We start from the raw sequence: 11,898 nt of genomic DNA, 5'->3' as shown, positions 1-11,898 counted from the left end.
CACTCTGATGTGTGGACTACTAAAGTTGCATCCCTTGGAGGCTGTCATTATTTTGTCACTTTTATTGATGACTATAGTAGAAAAGTTTGGGTGTATTTTATGAAAAAGAAAAGTGAAGTTTTTGGGCATTTCAAAACTCTTAAAGCTATGGTTGAAAAAGAAAGAGGCCTGCAGATAAAATGCCTAAGGTTAGATGGAGGGGGAGAGTACCTCTCAAATGAGTTTGCAAGGTTCGTGCAGGAGCATGGCATAAAGCAGCAATATTCATGCAGTCATACCCCACAACAAAATGGAATTGCAGAAAGGAAAAACAGGCATATTGGAGAGGTATCTCGTGCCATGCTCAATGAAAAAGACTTGCCAGATTTTTATTGGGCTGAAGCAGTTGCTACAGCAGTCTACATAATGAACAGGACTCCCACTGTAGCAATACATGGGTTGACTCCAGAGGAGAGGTATACTGGTAGAAAACTAGATATTTCTCATTTGAAAATTTTTGGTTGCATTGCCTATGTACATGTGCCAGATGAGTTGAGATCCAAGTTGGATCCAAAAGCTGAGAAGTGCATCTTTATTGGTTACTCTCTGCAGCAAAAAGGGTATAGATGCTATAACCCTTCTACTCGTAAGTTTACAGTGAGCAGAGATGTTGTTTTTTATGAGATGAGTAGTTGGTATAAACCAGTAAATGTGATTGACGATGTAGATGCACAAAATGGTAATGCTGCACAGAATTCATAGCAGCAGTCACAAAATATTAGTGGACCTGGAGCGTCCTCTAGCAGTGGTTCACATTCTTCGCCATGGACAGGTAGATTGAGATCAGGAGAATCTTCTCAAAGTAATGCAGATAGTGGTATACAGGTTTCACGAAAAGGAAAAGAGAAGGTAGATCAGCACATGTTTGATGTGAATGCAGGTCACTCTTATGTGGATGGTGAATCCAGTGGCTCAGAACAGAGCATTGATGATGAGTTGGGTATTCCTTCTATTGTTACGCCTGGAGTAAGGAAGACCAGGGATGTTTTGAGAGCACCTGGGAGTGAACCTATCTTGCGCAGGTCTACGAGAGCTAGGTATCCTGTGGATAGGCTGAAATATGATGGATTTACAGCCATTCACTATGCATATATGGTTAAAGTGATACAGGAACCAAAACCCACTTCTTTTGAGCAAGCCATGGGAAAAGAAAAATGGGAGAAAGCCATGGATGAAGAAATGGATGCCTTGAAAGCAAATGCTACATGGGAATTGGTACCTTTGCCTAAAGGTAAAAATGCAATTGGCTATAAGTGGGTTTATAAGGTGAAGCACAATGCAGATGGTTCTGTGAACAGATACAAGGCAAGATTAGTAGTCAAGGGATATGCACAAAGATATGGCATTGACTATGAAGAAACATTCAATCCAGTTGCAAGGATGGCAACCGTAAGAGCAATCATTGCTATGGCTGCATCAAAGGGATGGTCTTTACATTAGATGGATGTAAAGAATGCCTTCTTGCATGGTGATTTGCAAGAAGAGGTCTATATGGAGCAGCCACCAGGTTATGTGCATGATGTTCATCCTGAGTTTGTTTGCAGGTTGAAGAAAGCCTTGTATGGCTTGAAGCAAGCACCTATAGCATGGTCTGACAAAATAGGACAGTATCTTGTCACTATTGGCTTTCAGATTTCCAAGGCAAATTTCTCACTTTATGTGAGAAAAACAGAGAAAGGTATTATGCTACTTGTCATTTATGTTGATGATTTGATTATGACAGGTGACAGTGATGAAGATATCCTTCATGTGAAAATGCTATTGAAGCAGAAGTTTGAGATGAAGGATTTGGGAGAGCTGCGTTATTTCTTGGGCATTGAGGTGATTAGATCACCAAGTGGGATACAGCTCTTGCAGAGGCAGTATGGATTGGACATGCTGTCCAAATATGGGATGACAGGCTGTAAGCCTATTTCAGTTCCTTTGGAGCAGAATGTGAAGCTGAGCACAGATGCATGTGAGCTTCTAGAAGACCCTACTATGTACAGACACATAGTAGGAATTTTGATTTATATGACTATTACTAGGCCAGATTTGAGCTATGCTGTTGGACTGGTAAGTCAATTTATGCAGGCTCCAAGGAAACCGCATTTGGATGCGGCTAGACGCATACTCAGGTATGTGAAGTCCACATTGCAGTATGGACTATTTTATGAGACTGGGATTCAGATACAGCTGCATGGATACACTAATGCTGATTGGGCTGGTAGTATTTCTGATAGATGATCTACCAGTGGATATGTGTTCTCTTTTGGGAGTGCTGCAGTCACTTGGAGCAGCAAGAAACAGCCTACAATTGCCTTGTCGAGCACAGAGGCTGAGTACAGGGGTGCAGCAATGGCTGCATGTGAGGTAGCTTGGTTGCATAAGCTATTTTATGATATGCATCAGTCTACAGATGGGCCAGTTGTCGTTTATTACGACAACATGAGCAATATACACTTGGCAAATAACCCAGTCTATCATGCTAGAACAAAGCACATTGAGGTGCATTATCACTATGTGCGGGAGAGGGTTTTACTAGGTCTTATTGATCTAGTTTATGTCAGCACAGAGGATCAAGTAGCTGACATATTCACGAAGGCATTGGGCGCAGAGAAGCTGCGCAAGTTCAGAGACCTGCTTGGTGTGCAAGAATTGGGATTGAGCTCGAGGGGGAGTGTTGAGATATCGAGCTCCACTCGTGATATGCCAGGGTGACCGTTGTGCATTTATGTCACCGACGTGTTAGTTGCAGATGCGGTTGGTACACCGCCCATGAATAATAGCTACATGATAGCTATCCTTATCTACTCTAGTTCGTGGCTCAGTTAGTATGCACCTTAATTAGTTGAGTTTGGTTTGAGACCCATATATAGGGTTCTTCTATTTCTTTGTATGAGAGTTCTTTTGGCTTACACAACTAAGAAGAGGAAAACTGTTTTCAGCCTCCACCCTTGTGTGTATTCCCCCATTGTGCAAGCAAGAAAGCTACAAGTGAGACTCCTTCCTTCTCTCCCACAATCTTGACATAAGTAGGTAGTTGATATATGCATGGTAATCTTTTAGGAGGATCCTCCAACTCCCATACAACCTAGACAGCCTGTAGTAATGGATGCTTTTGTGGCCTAGGATCCACTTGTTGTGCAATATCAACCTATTTTGAGATGCTCTACTAGAACTATACATCAGCTTGAGTGCTCTACGCCCTCCATGGATTATGTTATGGTGACAAATATAGATGAGCCTCTCTCTTACATAGAGATGATAGTTACTCATGGGACATGGCTATGCAGTTGGGTTTGACTCCTTAAGACAAACCATATGTGGGATTTGGTTCCTTTGCCTAGTGGTAAGAAGGCATTGCTATGCAAGTGGATGTACAAGTTGAAAAGTATTCTTGGATGCCCCAAGCCCACTTATAAGGCCAGATTGGTAGCTAAGGGTTTCAATTAGGAACATGGTGTTGACTTTGATGAAGTCTTTTCTTGTATGATCAAAATGATGACCCTACGCTTGGTATTAGCATTGGTTGCTCAACTAGATCTAGACCTTTATCGTATGGATGTTAAGATAGCTTTTCTACATGGGGACTTACATGATGAGGTTTATATGTAGTAGTCTAAGGGCTTTGAGAAAAAAGGCACGGAATACCTAGTGCGCAAGATGAGAAAGAGCTTTGGTGGCCTTAAATAGGCACCTAGGAAATGGTACCACAAGCTTGATGCTTTTATGCATTCATAGGGATATAACCATAGTGCTATGAATCCATGTTTATACACTAAGAAGGCTCATAATGGTAGGCTTATGATTTGGGTACTCTATGTGAATGATATACTTATTGCTAAGAGAGCTCATGATGAGCTAGATGCCTTGAAAACTCACCTCAAGAAGATCTTTGAGATAAAGTACATGGGATAAGCTTCGCATATTCTTGGAATGCGCATCATGCACAATCGCTCTAAGAGCCTCCTTTATTAGTCATCACAAAATGAATATATTCAAAAAGTCCTTGAGTAGTTTCATATGCAGGATGGTAAGCTTATTGGCTGTCCTTTTTCTTCCCGTATGAAGGTTAGTCACATTGATATTGTCCACAGTTTGACGAGTAGAAGGCCGAGATGGTTAAGATCCCTTATGCATCCGTAGTGGGCAGTTTGATGTATGTCATGATAGCCACTTGTCCTGACATAGCATTTGTAGTGGAAGTTGTGGCACACTATATAGCTACACTTGGAAGATGACATTGGGATGCCATAAAGAGTATCATGAGGTACTTGAAGGGCACAACGACTATGTGCATATGTTATGGTGGCCAAGATATAGGAGTCATGGATTACACTAACTTTGATTATGCAGAACAACATGTAGATAGTAGAAAGTCCACCTCTAGCTATGTCTTCAGCTTTGCTAGAGTTACTGTTTCTTGGAAGTCTATGATGCAAAGATGCATAGCCTTGTCTATTACTGAGGTCGAGTATGTTGTAGCCACTAAGGCTTGCAAGGAGGCTCTCTAGTTAGGCTATGTAGTGGCAGACCTTGGTATTACTAACATGGTCCCTACATTGCATTTGGATTCTATGAGTGGTATTTAATTGAATTCGGTCTTCTATGCAAAGACAAAGCACATTGAGGTGCGTTACCACTTTATTCGAGAGGTCATTGAGGACAAGTCTATTGAGCTTGTCAAGATCTCCCTAGTTACCAAAATCTTGTAGATTACTCACCAAAAGTTTCTTAGCAAAGTGATTTTTCTTTCTTAGAAGGTTGATGGGCATTGGATGAGATGATGTCTTTTATCATCTTGTTGTACTTATGTACATTTGTATTTTGTCACTTTTTTCTCATTCTCTTCTCACACTAGGGACACATTTACCTTTAAGTGGAAGGTTGTTAGAGGTAAAGACACATGTGCTGAGCTACTTGTTTATTAGTTACATCAATAGTACCCACACACATGTACATTGTAGGTGACAGGGGGCACCCATCATTGTCACTTCATTCTTTATTCTTTTAGTGACATTTGAATAAGCAAAGGTTGGTCACACGTTGTGACTGTTGGAGTCCTCACATATCTTGTGTGTCTCCCTCTCTTGCTCTTGCTCCTTCAATCATAGCTCTTGCTTTTACTCGTGTGCTCCCACAATGAGGATTCACTCCCTTCAGCTTTGAGGGTCCCCCTCTATTGAAGTTTACATACTAAAAATGATTTGAATCCTGCACACCAAAAGGAGAAACGAGATAGGGTTTTGATCCATACAACTCAAAGGGGTTATACAAACTTGAAATTGGGCCAAAAGATGGGTCATCAGTTGTCCTAAGCATTGCATGTCCTCCGTGATCAAAGAGGCGGCCAACCTCACCAACCGATCTGCATGGAGTAGCAAATCTCGTAGGAGGGGTGTAAGCTCAACTCTACATAATGTGCAAGTACTCTTCAAATTCCTCCTCTGTCAAGAGACTAAAATCTAGAAGAGGAGAAGAATGTGAATGTGAGGGTGGGGTATCGTCTTCCTCACCAAGTCCATAATACCTCCTGAGGGCCTCCAATGATGCAAAAGCTTGGTAAGACATTATGGGATCTCGAGAAGAAGGTGTTTGAGACATTATGAATTAGATACATGGCATTCATGTACGTCGCACAAAACCAAGCTTCCACAATATCCACGGGAAACTCTTTACAAGAGCACTCACCTTGATACCACATGAAGATATGCTAGGGTTTTCACTAAGAGAATACAAAATGTATGACCATAACTAAGACACAAAGACTCAAACTATGATGTGCAAAACTCAAACCCTGAATGCAAAACCCAAAAAATACGAATATAGATAGAGAAATAAGAGAACTTTGAAGTGAATGTATCAATGTAGCAAATGAATGACGAGTGTTTAGAATGGTGAAGGGTAGAGCAATGTGAGTGTTGGAGTGTAATGTCCATTGAAGATGGATCTCAAGTGCTATAACTGCCAATCGGAGCTAAAGAAGGTAAGGAATATACAAAATGCTAAACATCAAAGGCTATAGGATGTGTGGCAACAATAGAGGAAGTGGTGAATAATGGTGGCAGCCCCTAAAATTATCAAATGTTGTAGCAAGAATGGTCACCTGAGTGCAGAGCTTGTCACCAAGAGTTATGGGTAGCAAATGCAAGTTGATCAAGGCGAGGAGAGAGACTGGTGATGGTAAGCTAATATTAATGTAGCAGTGTAGACCATGCCAAGAAATATGGTGGCAATAGAAGAGTAGTAGTTGGGTGCTAGGAGGACTGATGGAGAGATGGCAACAATCACACATGTTGAACAGCCATTGTGTGGAAGGCTGATGGTGGCTGGAATTTACACACAAGGGTGAGAAACCTGCATAGAAAGATGGGGCTAAATGGTGGGTAGCATGTCGATTTATAGATGTGGAAAGATCCTCCCAAATTAGGGTTTTGTATATGCGACATAAAAACTCTTCAGAACCGCTCCCATTTTAATGAAACTTTTGGTAATTTATTATTTTGTGAATGTTTTAAAGAGCTAATAAGTGGATAATGAATTTTTAGATTCAACTCTAAACTTACACAAACCATCCACAATATATTTTGATTGCATGTCTTTCGGCTGCATGCACATTCATGTGACAAATCCTCTTTTGCTAAATTTTAATATTAGCAATGTTACACTTAAACCCTTGTGCAAAAATGGTAGCATTCATTTAAAGCAAACTTAAATTGTTTAGGGGCTATTTTAAATAGCTAATTAGTGGATAATGAATTTTAAGATTCAATTCTAAACTTAGGTAACCCATCCACAATATATTTGACTACATGTCTTTTAGCCACTACACATTCACATGACCAGTCCTCTTATGCCAAATTTTAATATCATCCACACCACACCTGAACCCTTATGCAAACATGGTAGCATTCATTTCAAGAAAACTTACATCAAGAGTAAACAACTTGCTAGCACGTTTCCTTTTTACAATTAACTTGCAATCATTTTTAGGATCTTCTACAAAACAACCATCAGATGTGAACTGAATGTACAATCCTTGTTCTACCATATGACCAACGGAATCTACATTTTTTGTAATATTTGGTACATGCAATACATTAGCCAAGTACTTAGTTTTACCATCCTGCATCTCAAATAACATTTCCAACATGAGAGAGTATCTACTTTACGTATTAATAAATTTTTAGTCATGCTTATATACTACTTGAAGCATAAAAATAATTCACATGCTTAGCTTTCAAATTGCACATGCATGCATACCTAAAGTAATGATTAGATAAAGTCATGAAGTACGAGTATTGCCAAAAGATGGCGTTTGCTTTAGACCACAAAGATCACTATGTAGAAGTTATAATTTGCAAACAACTACAACTGAACTAGAAAGAAAGCGTGCTATAGTTTACCTAATATGGAACCCTCACAAATGTGTTTTCTATGTGCCTCAAGAGTAAGTTATGACGGCACAATTTCATATTTCCATAGGTAGAACAGACTAACAAAATCCAAAAGGCCAAAATGTGCATTTTAAAGTTTTGCATCTAAAATAGCCTATGGATATGTAGCTAGACATGGCATATCTTCCACACATTTACTATAGAGCTTGCATAGCCCACAACATAATGAACCAAATGTAATAATCCCTTACTATTATATAAGGAAGGCTTTTGGGGGAGTCACCATGTGTCAAATTTTTGCCCCTCCCCCAAAAGCTTTCGGAGGTGCCATGTGGCACCCCCTAGCCTTGGCCACCCTCTCTCTCTCTCTCTCTCTCTCTCTCTCTCTCTCTCTCTCTCTCTCTCTCTCTCTCTCTCTCTCTCTCTCTCTCTCTCTCTCTCTCTCTCTCTCTCTCTCTCCGACTCCCATGCAAAGGGGTAGAGAGAGGGGTCATGAATTGTACATCTTTCATCAACAAACTTCATAATCAAGTCAATCTTGGCAAGCATAGAAAATGACAATAATTTTTTCTTGATCTCTAGAATTACAAAGCATGTGTGAGTATGGAAGTACTATCATTAGTAGATTAATACAATTTTGCCAACACCTAAAATAGGATAGAGGATTTATTGGCACATGTGACAATACTCCCTTTAAGGGTCAAGAGAAGTGAATAGATTGTGTTGAGAAGTAATATGCTTAGTGGCGACATTATCAAAGTACCATACACTTAAATCCACAATAGACATACAAGAATCATGTAAAGAAGGGTTATTGCTACATTGTGTCCTTAATGCCCTCTATTTGCAAATTTTGATTAGAAAGAGAGATATATTCAACAACTATACTAGCCTATTTTTTCTTATTGTCTTTTGCAACCAATCTAGGATAGTTCTCAGTAACATGATATACATACTTATAATACCCATAATAGATTTAAGTATCATTTTTTTCTCATCTTCATCAACCTTCTTTGTTTAAAATTTTTGCAAATTTTTGCTTACTAGCAAAAAAGACAACTTTTCGTTTACTCTAACCACAAATGCTTGATCTACAATATGTATAATGGACTTGTTTTATTGAGATTGGTCTTCTAGCAATAAAAGAGAAACCAACTCATCAAATTAAAAAGCATTAGTATTTTCTTTCATAATCAAAAGTTTAGTAGATGCAAAACTTGGTAAGAATTAGGAAGACCATTGAGAACAATCTACATAAATGGATGGTTTGGCAAAATCTCATCTATAGCAATCAATTCCTCCTTAATATATTTAAACTTTGTCAAAAAACTATCCATAGAGTCATGCTCATTGTAAGAAAGCAATCAACCATGGAATGAAATCTAACTGAAATTGAAAATTAACTAAGCAACAACAAAGAATTAACAAGTCTATTGCACCAAGACATCATCATCATGTATTAATGGTTGGGGATTCAAGAATACATGACGGCCATGGCTGAGTGCTTCATAGACTAAGAAGAAGCTAACTTCAAGAAGATGGAAAAGCCAAGATTATTGAATGATCAAAAGATCTCTTGCCTTTGGCCTCTAGTCCCTTTTATTCTAACCCTCTTTCCAAAATTAAGGGCTGTTCACACATGTACACATAGGCTAGGGCTGAATTTACAAAGGCTGGAATTAATCCAAGGTGCAAATATTAATGTTGTATTTTTCCTTCATGACAAACCATCCCATCCTGAAGATGGTTTTGTCCTCAAAACCAAGAAGTAATGGACTAAATCCAAGTCAAGGATGATAGTAATCATGCCCATTCATCTTCCAAGTGATAAGAAAGCACTGTCCATGAAAAGAAGACCTTTTTGCATGCCAAACTGTGAGAAAACTGGCTGCTGTCCAAATAGGGCTGATTCACTAAAACTGCCATAACTTTTGATATATTGGTCCAAATGAGGTGTATGAGGTGTAGAAATGAAGTATACACTCCCAAGCATCACCCCATAACATGAAAATCAAATTCTAATGAAGTCAGGACATTTTTATTGTCTGCAGAAATTTCATACAACAAGTTGTCTCTGCACAGTCACTGCATACTGCATCATATATCATCCTGTAATAACCAAGGAAAGTTACTGACATAAGTGGATGGTTGCCAAGAAGACTCTTCAATGGGAAAATTCTTCCACTTAATGAGATACTCAATGAGAGTACGATTTCTGAGAACTTTCTCTCTCTTTCCAATAATGCTTTCAAGTTCATATATGATCAGTCCTGCCTCATCCAATGGTGGTAACTCTTCCAATACTTGTACATCGGGCCCAACATACTTCTTCAGCTGTGAAACATGGAATACATCATGTATTCTAGTAGAAGATGGTAGCTGAAGTTTATAAGCAAGCTCTCCAATTTTGTCCAAGATCAAGTATGGTCCATAAAACCTATGAGCAAGCTTATTGTTCCCACCCTTTAATGAAGCATAATGCATCTTGGGTACTTTGAGAAATACCCAATCTCCAACCTTGAAATCTAAATGTCTTCTTTTCTCATCTGCATAGACCTTCATTACCTCTTGTGCTTTCCTTATGCCGTCCTTGCATTGCCTCATGAGCAACTCCATTCTTTCCAACTCTTCCTTTGCTTGTCGGTTGATATCTTCATGGAATAAAACTGATGGAAGTTGGACTTTATACCCATAAAGAGCTTCAAACGGAGACATCCCAATGCTCATGTGGTGCGTGTTATTATAGCAAAATTCAGCAAGGTGGATCCAACGATCCCATGAAGCTTGTGTGTCATGACAATAATGCCTAAGGTACACTTCCACCCAATGATTGACTCTCTCCGTTTGCCCATCAGTCTGAGGGTGATAGGCCGTGCTAGGAGTGAGGAAAGTACCCATAGATGAGAATAGACTTTTCCAGAAGTTGCCCATAGACTTCGAATCACGGTCTGATACTATTCTCATAGGCATACCATGTAGTTTGAACACATCTTCCATAAATTGTTCGGCGACTTGCCTTGCTGAAAATTGGACTTTAGTTGGGATAACGTGGGCTGATTTGGTCAATCTATCTACTACCACATAGATACTGTTCCATCCATGACTGGTAGTAGGCAATCCCGTTATGAAATCCATGGAAATATCTGTCCATTTGCCCGTAGGTATGGGTAAAGGCTGAAGTAAGCCGGCTGGTAATAGAGTGGAATCCTTATTTTGCTGACACTCCAAGCACTGAGATACATACTCTTTAACATCTTTCCATAGACCTTTCCAATAGAAGCTTTGATGAACTCTATCAAACGTCTTGAAAAGGCCCAAGTGACCAGCCATTGGCGATGAATGCATCTCTTGAAGCACCTTCAGCTTGAATTTACTGCTGGGAATCAAGTACACTTTACCCTTAAACCATAAGAGGCCATTATGCACTTTAAAATTAGGATATTCAGCATCACACCCTTGCTGTAATTTCTGTAAAATATGGGCAGCATGCTCATCAAGCACATATTCCTCTTGAATGTCTTCAATCCAATCCTTATAGATGGTAGACACAGTAGATAGACTGCATGCCCACATTCTTGATAACGCATCAGCCACCACATTATCCTTGCCAGCCATGTATGATATTTCAAAATCATATGATTGCAAAGTGGCCAACCATCTCTTTTGCTTGGGAGAAAGATTGGGCTGCGAGAGAAAATATCTCAAGACCCTATGATCGCTTTTGACTTTGAAGTGTGTCCCATAGAGGTAGTGGTGCCATTTCTTGATTGCATGTAAGATAGCAAGCATCTCCTGCTCATAAACATGCATCCCTCTCTCTTTGTCATCAAATTTTCTGCTCTCAAATGCAATGACACCATGCTCCTGTACCAAAACTGCCCCCAAACCTCTACCACTGGCATCTGCATAAATGGTAAAAGTCTTGGAGAAGTCAAGGCAAACTAGTATGGGTGCTGAAACAAGCAATTGCTTCAGCTCATTAAAGCTCTTGTCAGCGATCTCATCCCAGAAGAAGGCCTCCTTTTTCAGCCGATCGGTAAGAGAAGCTGCAACATGAGCATAGTTCTTCATAAACCTTCGATAAAAGGATGACAAACCAAGGAAACCTCTTAATGAAGTGGCATTGGTTGGCGTAGGCCATTCTTTGACGCATTGAACCTTCTTAGGATCCACTTTGATTCCATCTTCTCCCACTATATGACCCAAGTACTCAACTTTCTTTGTCATAAAAGAGCATTTAGTGGCCTTGGCAAACAGTTTGTGTATCCTCAATATGTTAAAGACTTCTTTTACATGCTGCAAATGGTCTTCTTTATTCTTGCTATAGATCAAAATGTCATCAAAGAATACCAAAACTGTTTTAAAGAGCAATGGCTAAAGTATCTTATTCATGAGAGACTGGAATGTGGCTGGAGCATTTGATAACCCAAAAGGCATAATCATAAACTGGTAAAGACCCCTCTCCGTCCTGAAGGCTGTT

Source organism: Lygodium microphyllum, chromosome 5 (genome assembly GCF_053477565.2).
Source record: "Lygodium microphyllum isolate KBCC chromosome 5, Lygodium_microphyllum_v1.1.10, whole genome shotgun sequence".
NCBI lineage: Eukaryota > Viridiplantae > Streptophyta > Polypodiopsida > Schizaeales > Lygodiaceae > Lygodium > Lygodium microphyllum.
This window is presented reverse-complemented; position numbering follows the sequence as displayed.